The sequence below is a fragment of the Podarcis bocagei genome, assembly GCF_964188305.1.
Source record: "Podarcis bocagei genome assembly, chromosome: 6".
In the NCBI taxonomy this organism is placed as follows: domain Eukaryota; kingdom Metazoa; phylum Chordata; class Lepidosauria; order Squamata; family Lacertidae; genus Podarcis; species Podarcis bocagei.
The window spans coordinates 32,868,508-32,894,380 of NC_138130.1; the positions used below are offsets into that span (position 1 = coordinate 32,868,508).

At 44.5% G+C, this 25,873-nt stretch overlaps 1 long non-coding RNA gene across 4 annotated transcripts in view; it reads left to right on the forward strand.

The window, feature by feature from the left end:
- LOC308588902 overlaps window positions 1-25,873 on the forward strand; it is a 74,854-nt gene that overhangs the window by 11,793 nt on the left and 37,188 nt on the right. The window contains exons 2-5 of one of the 4 annotated variants that reach the window (XR_014008971.1): window positions 2,539-2,587; window positions 4,306-4,577; window positions 5,112-5,217; window positions 5,569-5,879. This is a non-coding gene — a long non-coding RNA (uncharacterized lncRNA). Of the gene's footprint in view, window positions 1-2,538; window positions 2,588-2,741; window positions 4,578-5,111; window positions 5,218-5,568; window positions 5,880-25,873 lie in introns of those variants that run through there. The other 3 variants (XR_014008974.1, XR_014008973.1, XR_014008972.1) reach the window with 3 other exon arrangements.

The following is a 25,873-nucleotide window of genomic DNA, read 5'->3' on the forward strand; positions in this document are numbered from 1 at the left end:
ATGAGGGGGAGAACCATTTATGCAGCCTTGAACTCCTGGGAGAGCAACGTGGGATTATAAATGAAACAAACATCACTGAGATGAGAGCCTCCAACCCATTACTTCTTTCACAACTCCAATATTGCATTTATGCTGGCAGGGCCAGTGAAAGGCTTCTTTCCCCCATGGACATCCTTCATGCACATAATACTGGAATGATGGGCAAGGAAGCCCCTGAGAAGCAGTTCCAACACCACAGCCAGTAAATATACCACTTGCTCCCCTATCCTTCTGTTGCTTTGTTGACATTGCACATAATGACGTTGGCTCCAAGTGTTTGTAGGTTGGGGCATGACACATGGATTCAAGTAACTGCAGGGCGATGAAGAGAGGTTGCATATTAAGTGGGGAGGACATTGTTTGAACACACACTTGCTGCTTTCTCAAGTGCTTTGTGGTAAGACAGAGAATACAGTGGTACCTCAGGTTACAGACACTTCAGGTTACAGACGCTTCAGGTTACAGACTCCGCTAACCCAGAAATAGTACATCGGGTTAAGAACTTTGCTTCAGGATGAGAACAGAAATTGTGCGATGGCGGCATGACGGCAGTGGGAAGCCCCATTAGCTAAAGTGGGACCTCAGGTTAAGAACAGTTTCAGGTTAAGAATGGACCTCCAGAACGAATTAAGTTCTTAACCTGAGGTATCACTATAGTCTGCTTCAGGCAATTCTCCTCACATGCAATTACCCTCACAACTGCAGGGAGAAGAGAGGGAGAACTTCCTGGATCTACCACAACCGTGGCCTATAGAAAATTACTGGGAACAACGGCCCCTTTTACCATAGTAATATAGGATCCAAAAATGAGATGTAATGTCTGGAGTGAATGGTATCATTTCTGAGCTTTAGATAGATTTCGAAAAACTCTCAAAGCAAACGCGCTCCTTCACAAAACAAACATCAAGGAAATCTGTAGCTCGACAGATCGTTTTGATAGGAAAGCCTCCTGCTTTCAATCACAGCTTCATATATTGTTGTGAAAAGGCTATTGTATGGCTGCAGCATTCAGCAAACAGGGCAACAATCTGTTTCTCCCTTCATCGTTTTGCTGAGTGCTGTGAAAAGAGGCTATTCCTTAAGAGAGGTTAGAAAAATGCTGCTGTTTTGAACATGCAGGTCAAACGATGGCTACCTTACAGATCTTTTTATTTGTACAAGCAGCCAAGGTGCAAAGAAGACTGGAAGTGGTGCACATGAAACAACACTGAGGCAAACAATTAGCCAAAATCCCAGCACCTGTTGTGCTGTCCATTCTTCCTTCATGGAAATATCTTGAAGATAATAATAAATTCCATCTATACTAGGTGACTAATAGCCCACACTTTAAAAAAAAAATAATGTTGCATTTATATTGGACCTTTCCTCCAAGGAGCTCAAATGTTCTGGCTTCCTCATTTTATCCTCAGAGCAACCCTGTGAAGTAGGTTAGGCTAAGAGACTGTGACTGGCTTGGGGTCACTTCCTAGTTGAGTGGGGATTTGAGTCTCCCAGGTCCAGCACTCTAACCACGAGAATACATTGCCTCCAATCTTTAATTGGCAACCACCACATGTAAATAAGATCATAATGGAGTAGACTTGTGAATGGGGAGGTCTCCTTCTGGATAGCTCAGCTTGCTGGAGCATAGTGCTGATAAGGCCAAGGTTGCAGGTTCCATCCCCGTATGGGACAACTGCATATTCTTGCATTTGCAGGGGTTGATGACCCTCAGGGTCCCTTCCAACTCTACAGTTCTATGATTCTATGCTTCCTGTGTGCTGCTTGAAATGGACCAGCTAGTTATTGTTTGGGGAGAGCTCCATTTGCAGCTCACAGGCTTTTCAGGCGTGAACGGGATACATGGAAAAAGTAGGTACAGAATGTTCTAGAAGGAGGAAGGGTTCCTCCTGCTGGAAAAGAACTGCCTGGTTTGCAGAAGCTTTTTTATTAGGAAGTGTAGGTACCGAGATCCCAAAGGAGCAGAAAAGACTTTTTATGTATGCAACAACAGCTGCACGGATGTTACTAGCCCAGAGATGGAAAGAAGACAAAGTCCCTACCAGAGAAGAATGGCAAACTAAGCTGTTGAACTATGCCGAAATGGCAAAACTGACTGGAAAGCTCAGGAACTAAGAAGACCGAAAGTTCAATAAAGGAAGGGGGGGGGAATTATAATTTACTTGAGAGACCACTGTAAGCAGATGAACACATCAGCAGGATTACAATAACACTTGTAATGTAGAAGATATTATGGACAAAATGGAGAGACATAAAATTTGGATGATGAAATAATATGCCATTGAAAAGGTTTATGATAGGGCCCATGTGGGGGAGGGAGGTGGGAAGTCTAGAGATTCAGAGAAATTTCTAAATGTGGATATGCATTTTGTATTGTTGTAACTCTACACTTGTAAAATCAAATAACATTATTATTATTATTATTATTATTATTATTATTATTATTATTATTATTATTATTATTTTAAAAAACTGCCTGGTTTGACCTCACTTTTTCAGCACAATCCTAGAGGCATGCCCTATTGACTACATTGCGACTTACTCTCAGGTAAGTGGAGTTAGGAATTCAGCCTCAATGCAGGACTACATTGGGGTGTTCCCAGATGAGTATGATGTAGCAGCACCCAGTCAGGGGCGTTTGAAGGTGGGGGCGGTCTGCCCCGGATGCCATCTTGAAGGGGGGGTGACATTTGTTGTGCCCCCCCTCGCAACTTGAGTCCCAAGCCTATAGTGAGCGGCAAAGCGGCGGCGTAGCTGCTCGCTGTAGGCTTGGGACTCAAGTCGTGGGTGGGGTGGGGGCACTGAATGTCACCCCCCCTTCAGAATGACACTCGGGGCACATAGAAATGCAACAACAAAATGAAACGATGCCATGTGTCCTGGTGGCAGTGAAGCCTCCGGCCGTCCTAGCACTTGCCCTTCTCAATCATGGCCGCCTGGGAGAGGAAGTGCTGAGAGGCCTGAAAGGCAGCCGGGGGGGGGGGGTAGAGAGTTATGTGAGGGGAGACAAGATGGCTGCCTTCCCCTGGTATGCTAAGGACAGAGGACGGGATCCCTGCAAAGGGAGCTTCCCACTTTAATTCCCTTTTTTCTTGCAAGGCTTTGCTGACATGTTTGGGGCGGGATGGGTTCTTTTTGTGAGGCTTCTGGTATTTATTATTATCTTTAATGGGAGGGCAGGTGGATATGGCACACCAGGCTCTAACAGGCTATGTGATGCTTAGCTGGTTAAGTTTTATTCTATCTCTTAAAGTTATTACCGATGGCACATTTGCAGCTCACTGCCTTTCAGCAACCGCCTTGCTGTGACCCCTGTGAATCTCATTGGGTAACCTTAGGCCATTCATTGTCTTTCAGCCTATCTCACAGGGTTCTTGTGAAGTTAAAATGGGGAGTGGGCAGAACCCATGCATGTCGCGTTGAGCTCCTTGAAGGAAATGTGAGATGTAAATGTAGTAAAAAATAAAATATCAGGTGCCATTCTGGAACTCCTTAGCCATGGTGAGACAGGCAGAAATCCAACGGGTGTGTCTCTTGGGAATTGTAGGTGTGACGAGTCATGTGTTTGATGAAATACTGTAAGCAGTGTTTAAAGCACAAAGAGGCTTTAACAACAAAGTGGCTCTTGGTATAGTAAAGCAAATCAACATTTATTGCAGTATATATTTCATTGGTCTATAGCCCACTTCATTGGCTGCCTGTTGCACTGGTTACCGTAGTTAGTGTATTGGACTAAGGCTGAGGAAAACCCAGTTTCGAATCCTCAGCCTAATCCATTACTTGTGAGGATAAAATGTCCTGATAAAAATTCCATTAAAAACAGAGAAAATCCAAAATAGGACCCAGTGGTAATGAAATACAAAAACGTACAGTCTTGGCCTCTTCATTCAGTGGTGGGGTCTGCATGCTGAAGATCCCAAGTTTGGGCCCTGGTATCTCCAGTTTACAAGGATCTGGTGTTAGATGATGGAAAAGATTTCTGCCTGAAATTCGGTCAAAATACTGGACTAGATCAGGGTTGGGGAACCTGTAGCCCTCCAGAAGATGTTTGTGTCCTGTTCCCATCAACTTCAGCCAGCATAGACAGGGAGTGGTCAGTTATGATGGGATTTGTAGTTCAATAAAATCTGGTAAGCCACAGGCTCCCCATCCCTGGGTTAGATGGTCAGTTCCCACTAGTTATATAAGAGTTTTCCCATTCAAAAATGTATTTTTCATGTAGATAGGGTTGAAATAAATAAAATTCCGCTTTCTCTGAATATACAGTCTGTCTTGGTAAAGGAGAAAATGGAGTTCCCTGAAAGTTCCAGTTGCCAGATGTTCCGAACGACCAGTACCCTGGAGTTATGATTTGTGTTGTTCTGAGCGTTCAACGCAAGCTGCATTCTAACTGCCTCAGAACTCCAAGGGGCAGTTGCTTCAGTGACCAGCTCAGACCAGCTTCCGTCTTCTCAGGTCTTCTCTGAGGTCAGACACACGTAAGAAAGACCTGGAAAAAGTCCTTGCGTACCAGAGAGTGGTTGAAGAACCAATATCATGTAGGTACATATATTCAATGGTCCACCAACATAGCAGTGTTTCATTAGATAAGAACGAGTTGACTTTAATTTCCTTTTGTCCTGTCTGAATAATGGAGAGGGAAGGGAAAATAAGATGCAGAGGAGGAGAGGATTAGACAAAACCCCCCTTATTTGCATGAAGGGGGTCCATGCAACAAAAGAGGTTGTGAAGTCGTGCTGTTTTTTTCTGCCTCAGGTGTCTGAGCAAAGTGTCTACATCTGCGGGGAGAAAGGCTAGGCGCATAAACCTCTAGGCAGAAAGGGCTTTGGCTCCCGAACTAGTCCATGTGCATAAGCTTCACTGAAAAACTGAGGGAGTGTGATTCCTGGCACCTGTGATTGCAGATGCAGCAGACTTTCCCATTCCTACGTCTCAAAGTGGGAAATGTAGAATTTGCCCTAGAATCATGGCATTTTGGCTGCGCATCATTATTTGCTCAGACTTTAGGGGATGTCCACAAGACATTGTACCTGAGTATCTAACTGTTGTCTTTTGTCTTTGTTTTTCTCCAGCATGCCTTCAGTTGCCTGCCTTGCCTGTACTCAAGCGAAAGCACCGTCCCAGGCAGATTATGGCTCCCTTCCTGTACGGTGGCTGTGCAGGGCGTCTTACTTCCAAGTAGGTGCCTTTGTCTTGGCTCTTTTTGGCTGTGTTATGTGCATCTGCTCCACACCCGGTGTCCAATGGAGAATGTTGACAGCATCATGGGAGGCAGCAACTCTGGCTTTGCAGGGATTGGGCTCTGGGTTGCCTGTTCTGCTCATAGAATTTCTATTAAGAAGATAAATGTTTTGTGCACAGCAATAGCTGATGATGAGTCCCTTCCCTCTGAAATAGTTATTGCTCAGGACTTCATGCCATTAGCCTCCATTGTGAATGCGGTGATCATGTTTTGTATGGCCTTTCCATTATATAACGTTTCCAAGCCTGGAAAACATGGAGATTTTATCTTTACTTTTTTTTTCACAGGAGTCATTCTGGACATAGCTGCAGGAACATTTGTGCTCATTTTCGTTTCCTGGAATATGTATTCCATCCTAGCAAAGGAAGGAATGACGCTCCCTGACGTTTTGGGATTGCCTCTCATTCCAAAAGAGCAATGTGTTGGAGCTGCTATTTATGTGGGGGTCATTGCTGCAGGTTCATAGCTCTTAAGTGGAATACTTGTTCTTGGTGAAAAATATTTCTGGAGAATCAGGGAAAGAGTCACTTCCAAGGAAGAAATTGTTACTGATCCTAAAATTGTGGAAAGTGAGAGCCCAGCTCTGAGGCTAAAGTGTAAGGAGGATGTGTGAAGATCAACCCACTACTTTGGGGAGATATAGATGCCATATGCCAAGCTCATCAGGGATGTGGCTAAGGAAAGGCTCTAATCCTGGAACTAGCTTTTTTTAAATGTTGGCATGTGGCATTGTATAGATTTTTTATCAAATTTGTTGGTTTTATCTGTTCTTGTGCATATTCTGTTTGAATTTTTGTTTTACACTGAATGCTGTTGTATTCCCACCCTGGGATGATTGCAACATAGGATGAACTATAAATAGGGGAAATAAATGAAAAGTACCAAATTGCTATATCTGGATATTGATTTTCATTCCAAGTTAGATTCTGAGACCCTTCTTCTTCTCCTTTGGCAATCACTTGTAGCCGAGTAAGATTGTCTTCCATGAACACAGTTTTAATAGTGAGTCCATAAGTGACTGTGGAGGCCAATTCTGGATCCACACATCCTTCCACAGTGGGGACATAGGCAGCAGTTGATCACGGCGAGGGTTTCCCAAGCGTATCTTCCTCTTAGCACATTTCTCCCTTTTGTCCTGAGTTCGAGTGTCTTCAAAGCCCATGACACCTTTGGTAAAGGCTATTCTCCTCGCAGGCCTGTGTTTCCCAGTTGTCGGTGTTTATACTACTTTATTTTTACATTTTAACACATCATTAGCAGTTCATTGTTGCTTCCCAGGACCAAAAACAGAGGGGTGTGTGTGTGTGTGTGTGTGTGTGTGTGAGAGAGAGAGAGAGAGAGAGAGAGAGAGAGAGAGAGAGAGAGAGCGTGCGCACGCACACACACTAAGCCCTAGCTCAGAATAGGATTGCCACAAAATGAACTCTCAAGCTTCCTTCCCAATGCCGCTGCCTCGGCCTCTATCTGCTGGCCAGGGAAAATCAGGGCACCCCAGGATCAAGAAGAACCCAGGATGCCTTTATGGAAATCATGGCTGCCCTGGACAAAACGGGCTGTTGCAGGTTATGAGTTGGGGGGGGGGATGGCTTGACTGTCTCACTTCAATGTCAGCTGGATGGAATGTTTTTGTTGTTATGAGATTGTGGGAGTCAGTTTGGCATTTCCCTTTTAAATCATGTTTGAGAAAGAATAGTGACTTTTCTTCATTTTGCTTCTCTCCTGCCACACCTTATCACGTAACCTATCTGGAATCTAAGCCTTGTTGGACCTGCACAGCTTTGATAAATGTCCCCCCCCCCCCATCTTCTCTACCGTGTCTCATAAGTCTCTTTGGACTGATGTCAGTCTTATCCCACATCAAGAAAAAGAAGCTGTTGTTGTTTCTAACCAAAAGTGTGATAAGCTACTGCAGAGTCCTCAAACTGAGAGAGGAACTGGCAACCACACCCGGCATTGTAGTCTATGCACTGACATGATGGCTTGTAGAAACTTCTGCCTTGCTTTCTGTTTGTTTAGGTGTTGCCTTCCTGGGCGAGAGTCATGAACTGCACCTCACAGGATTACTAAATCAGCCCTTCCAAGTGTCCTTATTTTTCAGGGACAGTCCCAGATTTACAGAAGCCATTCTGGTATCTGACTTGCTTTTCCTTAGGATATCCTATTTTTATCAGAGAAATATTGGAAGGTATGGAATAGGATGTTCATATTTGCATCAGAGAAATGATGGAGGGTATGAATGGGTAGCCCCATTTGGCCTGTACTCTGAATTCTGCATATGAAGATGGGTTGAAGAGACTTCTGTAACCCTTTGCTTGGTCTCACCCTTGTCTTGGACTAAACAAATTTATAAGCAAACACCCCAATATGTATCCTCCAACATTTCTCAGATGAAAACAGGGACGTCCTATTCCTCCTTCTTCTTCCTCCTCCTCCTCCTCCTCCTCCTCCTCCTCCTCCTCCTCCTCCTCTTCTTCTTCTTCTTCTTCTTCTTCTTCTTCTTCTTCTTCTTCTTCTTCTTCTTCTTCTTCTTCTTCTCTCACTCATCTGACTGGGTTGCCCCATCCACTCTGGGTGGCTTCCAACATATATAAAAAGATAATAAACATTAAAAAAACTTCCCTATACAGGGCTGCCTTCAGATGTCTTCTAATGGCTGTATAGTTATCTCTTTGGCTGGCCGGGGTGGGGTGGGGGGTCACATAACTCCATAACTTCAGACCCTCCAACATTTCTCTGATGAAAACTGAAGCATCCTAAGAAAAGGTGGGACATTCTGGGATCAAATCAAAAACCAAGACGGCTTCTGGTAAAGCCGGGACCGTCCCTGGAAATTAGGGACTCTTGGAGGGTCTCCCATGATGCATCATTACCCTCCTTTGGGGCAAGGTGGAACAATTCAGGCACATGTCAATAAGACATAAACGTTCAGGCCTTTTGGTCTTTCAGTTCACCACCAGATGGCAGAAACTTCCTCTAGTTTAGCTAGATCTCACACCACATTTCATTATCATTAAAGCAACAGCCAAGCGTTTTTCACAGTTGTCACTCTGATATGATCTGTGCATGATAGAAGTGGCAGGATCTAACAGAAAGTTCAGATGAACCAGAGCAGGAGATATTGATTGAAACCAAGTCTGTTAGCCTGATGGGGAAGACTGCTGCATCAGCACATACAGGCCTGGAGTGGGTTGGATTGGCAAGCGCGCTAGTTTGATATCATGAAAGAAGGATGGATGATTTGTGACCTTCTGCCAGACCTGACTCACAAAGCAACTTTAGCCATCTCTCCCTGCACCCTCCACCCTGCCCCCAGCAGCGCTACCACATCAACAGTGCTGTCCACTTGAAAGGAAGGGGAAATTCTTTTCGAATTATTATCTACAATACAGCACAATCATCTATTTAGAGCTTCCTTGTTTATGGCAAAATATTTACTTCTGGCTCTCGGAACACAGATTGTGTTCACACCATGCATTTAAAACATATTTCAGGTTGAATATTTCTGCTTGGCTATCTAAAAGATGCTATTCTTGATAGGTAAAGGGACCCCTGACCCTTAGATCCAGTTGTGGCCGACTCGGGCTGCGGCGCTCATCTCGCTTTATTGGCCGAGGGAGCCGGCGTACAGCTTCCGGGTCATGTGGCCAGCATGACTAAGCCGCTTCTGGCAAACCAGAGCAGTGCATGGAAACGCCATTTACCTTCCCGCCGCAGTGGTACCTATTTATCTACTCGCACTATGACGTGCTTTTGAACAGCTAGGTTGGCAGGAGCAGGGACCAAACAATGGGAGCTCACCCTGTCGTGGGGATTCGAACCACCGACCTTCGGCAAGTCCTAGGTGTTCAGCCTTATAACTGCTGCTAAGGTTATAATAGCTAAAAAGGAGTGGGGGTGGGGAAGCATCTCTCCTCCTATAGCTGAATGGATCAAGAAAATTTGGACCATAGTAATTATGATCAATCTAACATACAAGAATACATATAAACCAGCCTAACAGGTTTATGGTGGGAAGTGGGTATTTTTTGAAATGTTTTGGAAAAGGTTCAATGACAACGTCTGTCCTTATGCTTCTTTCAGCCTGCTGCAACAGTATTTCTTTATGCTTTTTATCTTCGGTTTACTTTATTAATAAAATAAAATTTATTTCAAAATGGGAAGGGTAGCCTGCTCACACACAGAACAGGAGAAGCTTGTTAGCTACATAGGCCAGAAATTTATCTGGATCTGCCTTGACAGACCTGGCAATCGCTGGACAGCTGCTGAAAGAAGGGGCGGGGGGGGGGGAACTGGACCAAAAAAATGAGGGAGAGCAAAGAATTCTGGAAACTGTGGTTTGTTTCTCACAAAGGTACTGTTCAAAGCACTCTTGACAAGGAATGGTTCCTGGGATTCTTTGGGGGAAGTTATGTGCTTTCAATTTGCCTTAACTGTATGGTACGTAGTATGGACCCTGCCCCAAAGCAAAACAGGATTTGGACTAAATGTCCCTTTGGTCCTTTCCAACACTATGACTCACCATGAATGCCTCCCTTGTTCTCTTAGAATGGCAATGGCGCTCACCCAAAGGTGCTGGAACCCACCTGAGAGGTGCTGGAACTGAGTTCTGGTGAGTTCTGGCCCCCCTAGATGGCACTCCTGCATTTGGAACTGAGACACGTTCCTTAAATGGGATGAACTTGATCTTGTCCAAGTCTGGATAATGCTACCCAAGAGTCGGTATCAGTGTGCAAATACAGAGATCTGGCCAAGATAGATATCTCTATGTCCATGATAGCATGTCCCTGGAGACAAGTTTCATGGTGTGCTTCAGCCACAGTCCTAGAACTGTACCAGATAGTACCACGACCCTAAGTTCTTCAATATTCTTGAGGTCATAGTTGAAAACTGCACCACTCAGCTATTCAGGTTTCTGCTTTTGAAGCTTTCGGGTTTTTTTTGCTGTTATCAGCTGCATGAATATGTTTGGAAGACAAACTTTCCCCTCCTCACCATTGTTATTCTGCTTACTCGGACAGTTTTGCGGAGACACTTACGAAATTGTCCCAGAAAAATTCCAGTAACCTTGCTTTTTTAATGCAGTTAAAGGATTACAAATATGCACTGATACGAACAAGCTGCAGAATTCATTTTTCAAGATGAACCCGTCAGAGTGTGCAGTTCACTGCTTTTAGCTTGAGCTCATCCCTACTTTTCAACAAATAGAGCTGGCTCAAAACATTGCAGCGATCTGGGCAGAAGCTTCTTTTCTTCTTTCCTTCTTTCCTTCTGCTCCCTTCTGAGTCCTCGACTCAGCTCCACCCAGACTCAAACCTACCATCTCCATTTATACCACTTGACATTGACCTCCAGACAATTGAGGAGAGCACCTTGCGGTTCTAGGCTAGGGAAATTGCTAAGCGTCTGATATAAGGGTTAAACCTAAGCTTGATTTGAAGCACCTGGTGGCTATTTCTTCAGAACCTTCTGCAGATTCACTGCTAGGGATAAATGTCCAATTTAAACAATGAAGGGGCAGGATCTGTAAAATGTATACCTATTTCACGAGTTTTTTGAGGTCATGAGCCCAACAGTTCCTACAGTGGGGTAGCCCCACGCACATAAGAATATTAGGTGTTGTTATATGGAGTTAGACCATTGATCTGACTGGTCCACTGGCTCTGCCCAGTCTTCTGATATGAGATTCTTTAGCAGAAGATGCCACATACCACATGCCAACTTGAATAAAATATTTGGGGAGTCCTGCCCCACACAATCACATGATGTGGTGCACACACACCACTTGAATGGCAGTGCCCATCAACTTTGGGGGCCCTGGCCCCCTCAAATATTTTATTGGGGGGCCAAAGACCCCTCAGCCCCCATGAGTTGGCTTCTATGCCACATCCTGAACATCAGACCCATACTCTCTGACATTTCTCCAATGAAAATAGGCTTGTCCTATTTAATCATCATCATCATCATCATTCTGGGCAGCTTCCAACACACATAAAAACATTTAACATTAAAAAAACTTCCCTATATAGGACTGCCTTCAAATGGCTAGGGGGTGGGTTAACTCCATACCCTCCAGCATTTCTCTGATGAAAATAGGGATGTCCTACAGAAAAGGGAAACATTGCGGGATCAAATAAAAAACCAGGATGGCTTCTGTAAATCGGAGACTGTCCCTGGAAAATGGGGACACTTGGAGGGTCTGCAGAACTTTTTTGTGCAAAACATGTGTTCTGCTACCACACGATTGCCTTTGATTTTATGTTGTCCAGTGGGGGCAACCTGAGGTTTGCACACACTAAATATGGGTTATTGTAATCCACAGATACATCTGAGCCCGCTAAGCAACTTTCAAAAGTCTTGGTTGAAACACTGAAAAATGAAGTCCATGCAATTAGTAGCATCCTCAGAGAGGGTGTTCTAGTCACACATCCCAGCTAGCTTTGGAGTGCCTTCTTGAATATCTGGTGGGGTAAAAGGCAGCTGCTGATCTCCAGCAAACATCAGACAGCCCTGGATTAAAATGACTGGTGAGAAAGTCAATTACCAATTAGAAGATGAGATGATTGCGATAGCAGGAGTGAGTTTTCCCCTGGGCAATTTACAGTTGCTGAAGAGGCCTTTACTTGGTGTGAATAACATTCCTTGAGGGATTTGTATTGTATTTGCAGAAGAGCAATTGAAAATGGTTCTTTAGAAGTGTTCCTGGGGAGGTGAGGGGCAGCATTTCAATGCAGCAGCTTCTTTGTCACAGCAACATGGAGCCTCAGGTGACTCTCTGGTCACAAGTTGACCATTTGCTCTGTCTCTGTCTACAGTCTGTCTGCTGTTGTCTTCTGCAACTGCAGTGGACACCAGCCATCACTGCCAAGAACTTGTGCCCACCCTGCAGGAGATCACCCAGGGACGGGGAAGTGAAAACATTGGAGAGTCTGAGGACAAGGACACACTATACCTTTAAATCACATCCAAAGCACATTCTTTGCCCTCAGAAAATTCTGGGCACTGTAGTTTATTAAGGGTTTCTGAGAATTGGAACTCTGTGAGGCGTAAACCATGGTGGCCAGAATTCTCTGAGGGGGGTAAATGTGCTTCGGAAGCGCTTTAAATGTAGAGTATGTACACAGCCTGAATCTGAAGTCTCCTGAGACTTTTTATCATGTGAATGTGTGGGTGATATGACACTGGCAAGGCTATCTGTGGGGATAGCTAATGGGGAAGGAGAGGTATCTGAAAGTCCTCTTGGTGTGGCTGAAAGCTCCTAAGGAGCAGTCAAGTGACCTTTGTCCTCTCTCCTTCTCCCCTCTGAAGCAATGTTCTGGCTTTCTTTGGGGGAGCTGCTAAGACAGTGTGTGGCTTGATATCATCACAAAACAGAAATTGAAAGTTTGGGGAAGGGCCATAGCTCAGTGGCAAGGCATCAGTGTTGCATGTAAGAAGCTCCTGGGTTCAATCCTCAGCATCTCCTGGTAGGGCTGGAGAGAACGCCATCTCTCTAACCCCTGAGAACCAGTGTGGTGTAGTGGTTAGAGTGATGGACTAGGACCTGGGAGACCAGGGTTCAAATCCCCATTCAACTATGAAGCTCACTGGGTGATTTTGCGGCCAGACACTGCCTCTCAGCCCATCTTACCTCGTAGGGTTGTTGTGAGATTTAAATGCGGAAGGGGAGAACCATGTAGGCCACTTTGAGCGCCGTGTAAAAAACAAGTGCAATAGAAATGCAATCCTTTTTAAACAGGCCTTTGGTTGATCTGATTGACATCCTATGCCTTTTTAAAAATATGTTTCTTTTTGGGGTGTGTGTGTTATTGGGTTGTTTTTTTTTATTTTGATTCTAGTGGCACCTTGGTTCTCAAACTTAATCCTGTCCGGGAGCCCGTTCGACTCCCGAAACCATTTGAAAACCAAGGTGTGGCTGATGATTGGCTGCAGAAGCTTCCTGCACTCAATCTGAAGCTGCGGAAGCTGCGTCAGACATCCAGCTTCCGAAAAACGTGCACAAACCGGAACACTCACTTCTGGGTTGCGGCTTTCGGGAGCCTATTTGTTCGACAGCTAAGCTGTTTGGGAACCAAGGTATCACTGTATATATTGTGGTTTTTATGTTGATCTTTTCTGTGAATCGCCCTGAGACCTCCGGGTGTAGGGTGGTATATAAATTCAATAAATGAATAATAATCAATCAATCAATCAATCAATCAATCCTGGAGAGCCACTGCCATTCCATGTAAACACTACTGAGCTAAATGGACCAATGATCTAACTCAGTACAAGGCCGCCTCCTATGTCGCTTTGTTTTTTTAAAAATGAGATGATGCTCTCCAACCTACTTTCCTCTTGCTTCTCTTAGCTGCCACCCCCCCCCCCCAGCCTTCACTGTAAAAACCTTCCATTCCCCACCCTTCTCACTGCAACATTAAACAGTGTGAGGCATTCATCTGCCCTGGGCCCTGGCCAAGAAAATCCGTGACGACAGACAGAACCGACAGCCTCTTGAGGATGCAATGAATTCTGGAGGCCGCTTGCCTGCCTGCCAACCACATCAAGAGCTGCCACCGAGATCACATTCCCTCTTTAATTATGAGCAGCCGTGTGAAAACTCTTTGGGGACTTCTTCCAAATCTGATTACATCTTGAAATGAACCTGGCATCGCGGGGATGTTGGGGGGTGGGGGATATCTCAGCCACTGGCTTCTTCTCAGCTCCCTCCGTTTCATCCTAGATAGCCATTATTGGGGGGAAAAATGATAAACTAATATTGGGTAAAATAATTTCCCCAAAGTTTAAGTGGGTAGCTAAATGCCCCCCAGGCAGCGGCAGAGTTAGATAACAGTAATAGAGCCAGCAGTCAAGAAATCTCAGAGAGTATAGCAAAGTGATCCTTATTTAAAAAATCCCAGCAGTGAACTAAGCAAATACCTCAAGGTGGGAAGGCCTTCTGTTGTTGTGATAATACTAGAGGATTCTGCAAAGTAGATTGTTTGTCCAGAAGTATGTATTCCTGTGCTGGTTTTCTTTTTTCTTTTCTAGTCAATAAATTCACCTCCCAAGAGGGTAAACGGTGACGTCAAACATTACATGTCCTGCTTTTCCATTGCAACTGGACTGAATTATGTGCTGAATTATAATAAACACTGCCATGAAGAACTTTAAATATTAGGAACGCTTGCCACTGAATCTAGCTGAGAGGCTAATACTCCTTTACTAATTGGCAAGTTCTTAGAAAAGTCTGCGCAGGGGACATGAGAAACTTCTGGCTCATTCTGAAGACTTGGTGTGGCAGGGTCCAAGGATGTTATCATGTGACACCAGTCCTCCACAGACATTGCCGTGGTGTCATGGGAGGGACATGTGACCGCCAATGTACGAAAGAATCTACAGGAAGTTTGAGGGGGGAAATAGACTCAAGCCAACTGACCCAATATTTTTGTTTTGTTTTGTTTACTATGGTACTGAGTACTAGAAACTGTTCTTTGGAACTTAAGGTAAATTCCAACCTTTGGAAAGTCAACCTTTGGAAAGTCAGTCAGCAGGAGCCTAACCCTGGGAAAACAGGTCATCCATTTTACAGAAGGAAAACTGGGACTCACAGAAAATTGAGTTCCTTTTATGTCATAACTCCTCAGGTCACTAACAAGTAATTTGATTGTATAGCACCTTTTAGATACAGATTTCCTTGTGTTTTCAGTTCGAAAACACATACTCTGTTTTTTCAGATTTGGTTTTAAAATATTTAATGCCATAATTCAGCGCATAATTATTACGAGTATTATTACTGAGTCAAAATTATTACCTAATGGTCCTTGCCCCAATCCCAGAGGCATTGGAATATGCACATTCCTTATTGTCAGATACATTGTTCAGGTGCTATGAAGAAACTGGAGTGATTCCAACTGTTGGAGCAACTGAAAGTATTTTCAGAGTCATCTCTGAAACTCTCCTGCTTACTTGCATAGGAATATTCTTGACTATAGCTGAGCATTTGCTTTCATGATCCAAAAGAAGTGATTCCAAAAAGTTTACAAAGATGAATGATGATAAGAATCCTGTGCTTGAAAATAGACTCCTGAGGCTAAGGATGCCAGATGTTCGCATTTTAAAAATATTGTTCCTGGCTTTAAAGGATCATCTTGTATTTGCAAAACTCCAGTGGCTATGTTTTGCAAAGCCCACCATTCCTCCTCCTCGCCTCCTTTGGAGAGATTTTGATATGGCAGCCATAAATAGGAAACCCTCTGTGTTTTGCTGCAGAGATGTGCGAGCTGCACTCCCCTTTGTCTTCTTCTCACACTGCTGCAGTGATGTTTAGTCCAATTTAAGGGGCTGGCAGAAAACATTTATCTGCCTAAGATAGTGCTCTCCTGCCCACTCCATGTACAGGTGCCAACCAGATGGACAACTGAATCTTCAGCCTCGAGGCTGGTGATGAGACAACCTCTACCACCACACCTGAGGGCTGCAGGTGAGCTTAGGAAGTGTACGGCAGGCACACACCGCTCTGCCCTCCAACACCTTGGTGCAACTTGCTCCCTGCTGCACCTGGTGCCTGCTCGCTTCCCGCTTACACAAATGCTTCAGGGCCAATGCGTGGCACATGAGCAGAGGAATGCATGTGCATGTGCGAGGCTTGCTGGAGTGCTGTCTTTTGCCCAGTCGCTTGGTGAAAGGGCCTTTCCCACTGCAATTGCCTGTGATGCATTGGAAGAAGGCCATGGGTCAAGGCAGCCAACCAGCCAGGCAAGATCAGCATCACTGTGGCTGGGACATCTCTGTGGCTGCAATATGTGTGTGTGCACCGAAGCAAGCAAAACGAACTGCTTCCTCATCCTGTGCTGAACTGTATAATAAGGGAGACAAATGGAGTGTCAAGGACAGTTCCAACAAATGAGAGAGTTCTTTTCTTTGGTGTGTATTGGGGCAACACACTCCGGGTTCAGCAGAGGCGCCACGGCTCTTATAGTCAGGGCCGGTCCTACCATGAGGCAAAGTGAGGCAGCTGCATCAGGTATCAGATGATGGGCACTGGGGAGCTGCCACAAGGTGTTGGAAGACAGAGCTGTGACCCCTAAGCTAGCCTCGCCCTCAGGTACAGTGGAACACAACACCATTTCCAAGATCAAAGTAAGATTTAGCTGTCAGTGTCATTGCTTCTGTATGTGGAACTGGGACGCCATCTTGTTCTTTGCTTCAGGCATCACAGTGGGGTCCTAGGTGGTTAAAACTGCGCTCCATTCGTGTGGGAAAAAGTGCTACAGGGTTTGTGCTTGAGATACTTGTGTGCAGCACAACCAGCACCAAAATCCACTCAATAGAATTGAAAGAGGCCAAGTAAAAAATATTTCCAGGGCTATTTTCACTCCCGCCCTTTCTTTTACAAATCTAATACTAAAACTGAAGAGACATTGTGAGGGCGTCCTCTGCTTGGCCCAAACCCTGCCTTTCTGCTCTATTTTTGGGTCCAGCTTTAATTATTTTCACTCAGCAAGAGAACATGTTTAACTGTGTAGCGGTTTCTTTTTATTTTGATAAAAGCTCCCGAATTATTCTTACAAACCGAACAAGTCACAAAAGACACTCCTGCTGGGGTTTTAAATGAAAGCTTTCTTCTCGTTGCTGGAGGCAGCCATCTCCCCCCCCCCCACTTTGCGAGGCTTGTGTAACCTCAGAGCTCTGACTCATTCGTCGCTTGTCCTCAAAGGAGTTGATTACGAAGCGCCGCTTGTTACAGCTCGCCAAGGAAGAAGTCTCAATCTCCTGAAGAAAGTTCAGGCCACAGCTGGTGGGCCTGATGCCTTTTCTATCTGCATTCATCCTCCTCCCGTCTCTTTGCTGACATATGTATGCCTTGTACTCATGCCACTAAATGAGCTCATGTTCATTGCACCACATGTCAAATCGAGTGTCTTCCCAGCAATATTAAAAGTTAGGCATGACACCAATGCCCCTTCTATCAGGGAGGAAAAGAGGGAGGTTTCGCCCTTCAAATTGTAGTGTTTTCTCTCTTTTCCACTTCCCTGGCTAGTGAGATGTGAGAGTGGCAATCCTACCAGCTTCAGATCCCTTGGAATGAGTGACGACCGCAATCGCTTTCTGGCATTGGGTTTTGTTGACAAATATATAAGCATGGGTGGCGCTGTGGGTTAAACCACAGAGCCTAGGACTTGCTGATCAGAAGGTCGGTGGTTCGAATCCCTGCGACGGGGTGAACTCCCGTTGCTCAGTCCCTGCTCCTGCTAACCTAGCAGTTCGAAAGCATTTCAAAGTGCAAGTAGATCAATAGGTACCGCTCTGGCGGGAAGGTAAATGGCGTTTCTGTGCACTGCTCCGGTTCACCAGAAGCAGCTTAGTCATGCTGGCCTCATGACCTGGAAGCTGTACACCGGCTTCCCCGGCCAATAAAGCGAGATGAGCGCCACAACCCTAGAGTAGGCCACGACTGGACCTAATGGTCAGGAGTCCCTTTACCTTTACCTTTATATAAGCAAAACAGTGCTTCTGGAAGACCTCTAAAAAGACACAGCTGAATTGCAGAGGGCCCATTTGTGCAGTCTGTCCCAAGCCACCTTCCTGGCTTCAGTTAGCTCCAGAAAGAAACGCTGTCTTCTCTCCCCACCCCATTTGGTTCAGATGAACCTACACCCATCCAGTGAATATGAGCAAAGCAGGGCGGGTCACAGTGGTACGTCCCGCCCATCGTGCCAAGGGGATAAGTAGCGAGTCAGGAGAGGAGTCTGGGAGTGGATGAGATGGGCATGTGAGCAGGCTCAGTCTCTGTGAACCGCCCTGAGATATAAATTTAACTAATGAATAAAATCTCACCTATTGGTTCGAAACCACCGGCCAGACATGGAGCTGCAGGGCTATTAGTCAGAGTCAGTTAGGCCAAATAGGTTGGTAGTGTTGACTATCAATCCTTAGCAAGTTTTCTTACCCAGAATCTGCCGCTTTCTCTTTACTGGCAATTTCAGATGCTTGTGCCATCTAATTAACTGTTTTCTGGGGAGTGGGGTGGGGGAGAGGAAAGGATTAGTAGTAGCAACGAAGCTGATGTCTTGCTCTCTTCACGGGAGACAAAGCTGAAATGAGCAACCCTTGGGATTTAATACTGCTAGCCCTTTCCTGCCCTGAAATTGCGAGGGGTGGCGGGGGCAAGGAGAGAAAGGTGGAGGCACGGACGCGGACTTATAAAAAATATTGGGGGGGGGGCCGGGAAAGCTCATGAATAATAAATAAGCTCATGAATATGCAAATAAAGTGGTGCCGCCTCCTCGTGAGCGAATAGCGCCTATTAATCAGCTCCGGAGCGGAAATTGGGGGGAGCTTTTGCTCGGGAGGGAGGGCAGGAGGCATGCAGCCCGATCCTGTGCATTTTGGGCTGGGGGAGGGGCGGCGATGGCTCGGGCCCCCTCAAGCCCCATGGAGTCGGCGCCTATGGGTGGAGGTTGCATCCATGTGGCAGGGGAAAAGGGATGCAATTTCCCTCTGGTACTGCTGCCGCTGCTAACTTTACCCCCAATCTGATGTGAGCCACTGCTTCAGCACAGCACATCGTAGGATGGGCTTCTTGGCTTGTCACATTGAGGAGCCACAATTAGAAAAGGGAGGGATAGCGTTAAAATGATTATTATAAGGTCACTGTTTATGTGGGAGTGGGGGAGGGGGGTGGGGTGGAAGAAGGAAGAAGCACTCGTGAAACTGGCTAGTAATTTCGTTGCCTTTTACACCAGATGTCTTTCAATGCATTTGACGGCTGGGACATATAAGGCTGCTTTTCAAAAGGGTGGCTTTCATTTGAGGGAATGAGGCCATATAGAATTCTGACAGGAGCTTATTTCTGCTCCTGTTTAAAAGCACAGTGTTCCGGGTAGAAATAAATTCTTTAAAGTAAACTTCCTTTAGTAAAAATAAAAATAGCTTTTGTACTTTCCAGGAAGAATTACACCGTAATCCTACACATGTCTGCTTAGAAGTAAGTGCCGTTAAATGGGGCTTAGTCTCACATACAGTAAATGGTTATAGAACTGTAGCCTTCATTATTTTCTGGGAATATTTCTTGCTTTAAATGTTATCCTTTAGCTACCAAATTTCTGACCAGCTCTTTCCCTTAGAATGAGGTTAATTCCATTAACACAACGGAGAAATTGTAAGAAAAATATTGGGGTCTAATTTGATCTGTAGAATGTTTGGTATCTGGTGGGCGGGGCTTGTGTCTTATGCTCCAGAATCAGCCCCTCCCTTCTGGGTTTTCCGTTAAATTTCAGTTAAGAGGGACCAACTGCCTCTTCTTGTTTCTTGCTTCAGACTTGACTCATGTTGCTGTATTTAGTTTCTCTCATTATGTGATTTTGTCACAGTTTTCTTTATTATTAAAGCTTAGTTTACATTTACTTGAGCCACTTATTTTTCTCAAAGAAGGAACTGCTGAGGAAAGGTGTGGAATATCCTAAACTGTGCCTGTGTGGGGATATTCCCACTTTGCCAGGAGGGCTGATTTTGTTAATCATCCTCCCACCTCCACAACAGAGATAACAACCTGTAATGATGCAAAATATAAAGGAGAGAATCCTTCATTACAGTGACTACTGGTAAATGTTTATATTCAAGAAGCACAGCTAAGGATCAGAGATAAAATTCCCATTTGCCTTGCTATTGTTCTTCAGGATTTTATATAATGGATACAAAGGGTTACAGCTACAATGCAAACAGAGTCCAATTTGTTGAAGACATGAGTACTTGGAACTGGGCACATTCCTCCATATGTGGTGGGGATGCAAAATAGTACAAGGCTTTTCAGAGCAGAGGGATCTTGCTGGAATGTAATAAAATCACAAGCCACCCTATAGAACCTTCCCTGACACCTGCATTGTTAACTGCTTTTGATGTTGCTAAAAAGTTGCTGTCTTAGCTGTAGCTGGACAGGTTACAGCAATAAATGGGAAAACTGAAGGTGGAGAAACATTTCAAGAATGGAAAAATGAAATCTGGCAATATGCTTTAATGGAAAAATTGACAAAGAAAGCATATGCAATGTGACAAATGAATGTGACAGAATGTGGCAGAAAATTTCATAGGACAGTGGTAAGGAATCACCCCATGGTTCAGAACTAATGAAGCTGTGGCTTCACAAGGACTTTCATGGATTCATGGAGAGACTGAGTTGGGAAGTTATATTGAATTCCCTTTTCCTTTGTATGTAGCATGAAAATGAGAATAATGGCATTTCCGCAGTACTGTATGCCAAAGAAACCAAACTAAACATTTTCTATGGACAGTTAGATAGATAGATAATTTATTACTGTCAAAGACCAACTCGCATAACACAATAAAAACAGCGTTCATAAAGATAAAATATACAATTAGAGCAGATTGTAGCAATAGATCATGAGTAAAAATTGACAGTTCCTTTTTTGTGGTTATGAAGGAAGGAGAGTTCAAAGTAAACAGCAGGAACAACTCTATAGGAACTATAATTTTGTGAGGTCACTGATAATGAAACTTAGGTTGTGACACAAAGTTCCTTTTAGCGAAATTATTAGAAAAATACAGACAACCATTTACCATTAGGGATGGAGGAGGAAATTGATTCACCATGCATTTACATATGAATCTATTAAATTCACACTTTTTGCATTTCTTTGAATTTTGCAATGTAATTCTCCAACCTACCAATGTTTACAGATATGAATATATCAGGGGAGAGTGTGCATGCAAATGAAAGTATTAGTGAAAATAATATGTCCTGTGGGAGGCATGCCCCCGCCCCCACTTTGCTTCTTCTCCAGATAAAGGGTCTAGCTAGCTTCAAGGACTATACTGATTTCAGTGGACATAAGGACACCCTTAAGATCTGTTCCATTGAAAGAAATGAGATTCTGCTTATTCCTGACCTTTGGGTGGCTCTAACCCAAAAGCTTTAATGCAGAGAGCAATGAGCTGGAGCCTGAAGTGAATCGGAAGAGTGAAGTCGCACAATTTTGCTGCCTCTGCTGCTTCCGCCCTTTGTGCAGGTGGGCAGCAATTTCGTAGGACCGGTGTCAAGAGGAAAAGCGAAGGCAGTAAGAAAGGCAGCTGAGCATGCAGCAATTGTTTGGCAAACCAACAGTTCAGCAAGAGTCTGGCAGAACCAGATCACTGAGCTGGACATTTGTCTGATCATACCTTCCTCTGCAACAGTCGGACATTTTCGGATGGGACATCCACGCACATCCGTGTGCAAGAGAAGCGTAAAGAACAGGTGGTATTCTCTGCCTCCCCATCATCCCAGAGACATGATTGCCACTTCTGAAAATCCTTTTTTTAAAAAAGCCAAACGTGGGGAAATTCTTGTATAACTCAGCATGAATAAGTGGCAGATGGGGAAAAAAATCTATCGGATCTGACAGCTCTTGCTGTGCTCGTTTTGGGATGCCGACAATGACCCTGAGACATCCTGGCTGAAATATTTCTTTTGAAGTGAATGAAGCTAGAAAGCGATATGATTGCCCTCCCCTCCTTATTTTCTTTTCCTCGTACTGATTAAAAAGAAGAAAAACACACACACTGGAAAGTATAGGGGATTGTGTGAGCCTCTGTGAAGAGTATCATTAGCATGTGTTAGGCAGCCTGCCCTTTCTAAGCACTATCAATTAATTGCTATCCTAATCTGCAATATCTGGTCCCCACTATTCAAAGCGCTGGCCGTTTCTGAAATAAAGTGCTAATTGGTCTGGACCACAGGCAGGGAGCTGCAGCAACATGCTCTGTAGCTGGAGGAGGAAGGCAGAGAAAAGGAAGGAGCTGGAGACTGAGGCTTTATCCCCTACATGGAATACAAGCAGATTTCTTGGCCCCATTGTGGTCTCGACTCAAACATGGTTTTGAGGTTTTTCAGGCCATCGAACAAGAGTGTACACTCAAGCAATGCTGAACAGAAAAACCAAGAATCACAACTAGAGGGATGCCAGAGAGCAAAACAAAAAGGGAGCCCTTCACATATCCACTTGGATCCAGCTTTCTACAAAAGCTAACAAAAGTGTGGATCCTCTAACAAGATACACCTGCTATAATATAATAATAATAATAATAATAATAATAATAATAATAATAATAATAATAATAATTTATTTATACCCCACCCTTCCTGGTTCAAAAACCGGGCTCAGGGCGGCTAACAACAAATTTAAAACACTTTAAAACACTTAATTATAAAAGCAGCATAAAATACAGTATAAAAACATGAATAACAATGAATAACAATGCTATGAACTACAAGCCAACCAATTTTACTTTTTAAAACCCAAGAGGCATTGCATTTATGTACTATGAGTAGTAATGACAAGCCACCTATTCAGGAGAAGCCAGGTATATGTAGGGAAGGCATTCTGGCTTGAAGTCACACACTGTTCCACATACTGTTGGATATGTCCTAGTCAGGAAACTTGTCATGAAGTTCCTGCTCCTCTGTCTGTCTTGGGTGGGCTAGGGAGCTGCAGGGTTTCCATGGTAGATCCTTACAAGTCAAAACCACTATGACATAGTTCCAGATGGTGGCAGTCTGTGCATGGCAGCCTACAGATCCTCCAAGTGTCCCTATTTTCCAGGGAAAGACCCAGATTTACAATAGCCATTCTGGTTTCTGATTTGATCCAGGAAGGTCCCGCTTTTCCTTAGAATGTCCCTATTTCATCAGAGAAATGTTGGAGGGTATGGAAGAGGACATCCCTATTAAGTTGGAGGGGACGCATCTACCTTGAACCTGATGGTTGCTCTATTCTGGAAGCACCACCCCACCTTCTCTAAGAGCTTCAGTCTTCTGTTCCCACCCCCTATTAGCTTGGGTGTGAGGTCCCCGGCAGCCTTGCCCATTGCTTGTTTCTCTGCCCCCTTCCTTCTTGGCCTCTGGCTTCATTCAGTTCGGGATATTGCTGTTTGGAGTCTCATTGCCTCTCCTATGGACCCTGCTTCTTATTTTGAGGCCAGAGTGGCTTTCTGGAGATGCATTATACAAAGTGCACCATAAACTTTCTCCCAAAATGGGTATGATTAAAATGGACACTTTTTTAAGCTTACAGGAACGCAAGCGAAGGCAGTTTGTGCGGCAGATGAGCCATCTGCGTCCCCAATATGTGATGAAAGAAGAACGAGCACGTTTTGTTAAAAGAGCTTCGTTCCATATCTGGGAGGAAAGGGCTGTCGTACTGACTGTTATGGTTTTTAAATAGCTCAGCCGCACTGAGGTGAGCTCAGAAATGTTTCTGTGCCATGAGTCCCATTGATTCCAGTAGGACTTCCTCTCACCCAGCAAGTTTGTGTAGGGTTGCAGCTGCATATTGTTTCTCAGGAAGAAGCACTAGCCACATTGCTCTTCATCGCTGCCAAGTTTTGCTGGCTCGTGCCAATGAAGTCCGGGTTGTTGCTGCTATTGCAAGCACAGTGAACTTCATGGTCATCCATGCCCCCGAGCAAGAAGTTAACTTGATGCTGGATAGGCCAGTTCAAAACCTTGTTTAATATCTGCATGACTTGCTCTTTTCTGGGGAATCTCGGAGATGTCAAAAGAGCAAATAATGAAGAAGATCCACATCTGTATCCGCTTAATTAATGTAGCATCTCAAGCGAATGGAGAAATAACAACAAATGAGTGAGACTGATTGATTTTAAATGCTTATTCCCTCTCTTTCCACCAAAAGGGGCTGAAGGCAGCCAGCAACATTAATTCTGTCATCAAAGCACAGCCTCTCTCTCTCTCTAATTTTCTTCAATATTAAACAAACAAATACATAAACAAAGAACAAGCACATAGGTCATGAACTTAAAGAAAAGTCCTAACCCTTTAAAAACTTTAAAAACGAGGCTGTGGACTGGATGCAATTAGTTGGGGCTGCCATACATGCAGAATTTCCCAGACATATACAGGATTTGTTGAAAATAGCGTCCTGAAGGAATTTTCAAAAAATCGGTAACAATGTTGTTGGGGGAGGGGGGAGATTTTGCAAAAAGAAAAGTTCAACAAAAAAGAAAAAAACTCAGCATCTTTGCCTCCCCCCAAAGCTGAACAACTTTACCCCCCCCTCCCTCCGCCAGATTAATGTCTGGATTTTCACTTTTTAAAATACGGCAACCCTAAGTTAATCATCCTTAGGTCCACTGAAATCAAGCTGAAAAGTTAGGCGTGACTTACTTAAGACCCACTGATTTCAATGGGAACTAACAGAGCAACCCAAACTATAAGAATCCAGCATAGTCCACCTGAGGGTAAATTATCCTGGTGTAATTTACCACAATTCCAAACTCCCTTCAGGAGTGGAGCTACTGAGAAGGCCTCAGCCTGACAGAGTGAAAAGAATCCTTTACAACTGAGTTTGACTCACAGCACCCTTTTTTCCAACTGAGCCTTCTGCTGACTGAACTGAACAGTTTGGAGAGGGGTATGTCTGCCCTCACGAATATTGTTTGATTTGATATAAGTTGTTTACTTTAAAGTTATATTTTTATTATGACTTTTTGTATTGGATCAGATTGCAATTAGGTGTGTGATTGTGGTTGTCTATTCCGTTGTTTCTTCAGCTTGTAAACCTGCCTTGCGTATAGTAATAGAGAGAGGGGGGCATACAAAATAAAAGTGAAATGAAAATGAAAGGAGCCATGGTTAGCAAAAGCCTCTGCTGTCCTCCTGCATCCAAATGCTAGCCGTAGTCTCTGAGCACTTCTCAAAAGTACTGCACATCCCTAAACAAAACATTTCCCCAAGGTTGGGTCAAACAGCTCCTGCGCTTTCTCGCTGACTAGCGCAGGCTTTGCTGGTCAGTCACAGGGAAAGAATTACAGCACATGAAATTCCCCGCCAAGAGATTTGGGAACATCTCTTAAACACGCAGCAGGGGGAGCCTGCAGACTGCTCTGAATGACTGTTTCCGTAAGTGAAGAGCGCAGGGACTGTGTCTTATTTCTTTTGCTGCTTGTGAGTCACACTTTTTGGTGCAAGCGCAGCATGAACATCTCGCCCCTTTTCCAGTTTGTGGCGGACTGCCTTGAGGATTCGTCACTCAGACCGAAACGTGGCGTTGACGCCCATGTGCCGAGAGTTCAGAGAGACTAGTTTTGTCCATCTCTCCCAGCCTTTTTATTGGGATTTCTCCCCATGGCATAACTCCTCTTCACAATCCACAACCCATCTCTGGACTCCCTTCCCGTCTTCCTTGAGGGTTTTTGCCTGGCTGAAATGTGTCCTGGAACTCTGCTGAGGTCTCTTGCTTGCCTGGCTAGAGGGCAGAAAAGGGTGTCAGTGTGATTAGAAACTAGCTTACAATATAAAGGCCACATTTCTATTCATTGCTCCATTTGCTTTTCTGCCCCTGGTCCCACTCACTGCTGGCATGTGGCCTCCAGAAGGTTGCCACATGGCCCTCAGGAGGAGAAGGACCATTCGTCTTAGGGTAGCAGCGTATTAGTTAGCTTCTAGTCTGGCTTTTTTTTGTTTTGTTTGCATAATCAAACATTTAACCAGTTCAGAGCAAACTTTCCCCAGACCATCTCTTTGGAAACCAAAGCTTGTGCCAAATCATGGATGCTTTTGTTGAGATTCCTGCATCGCAGGGGGTTGGACTAGATGACCCT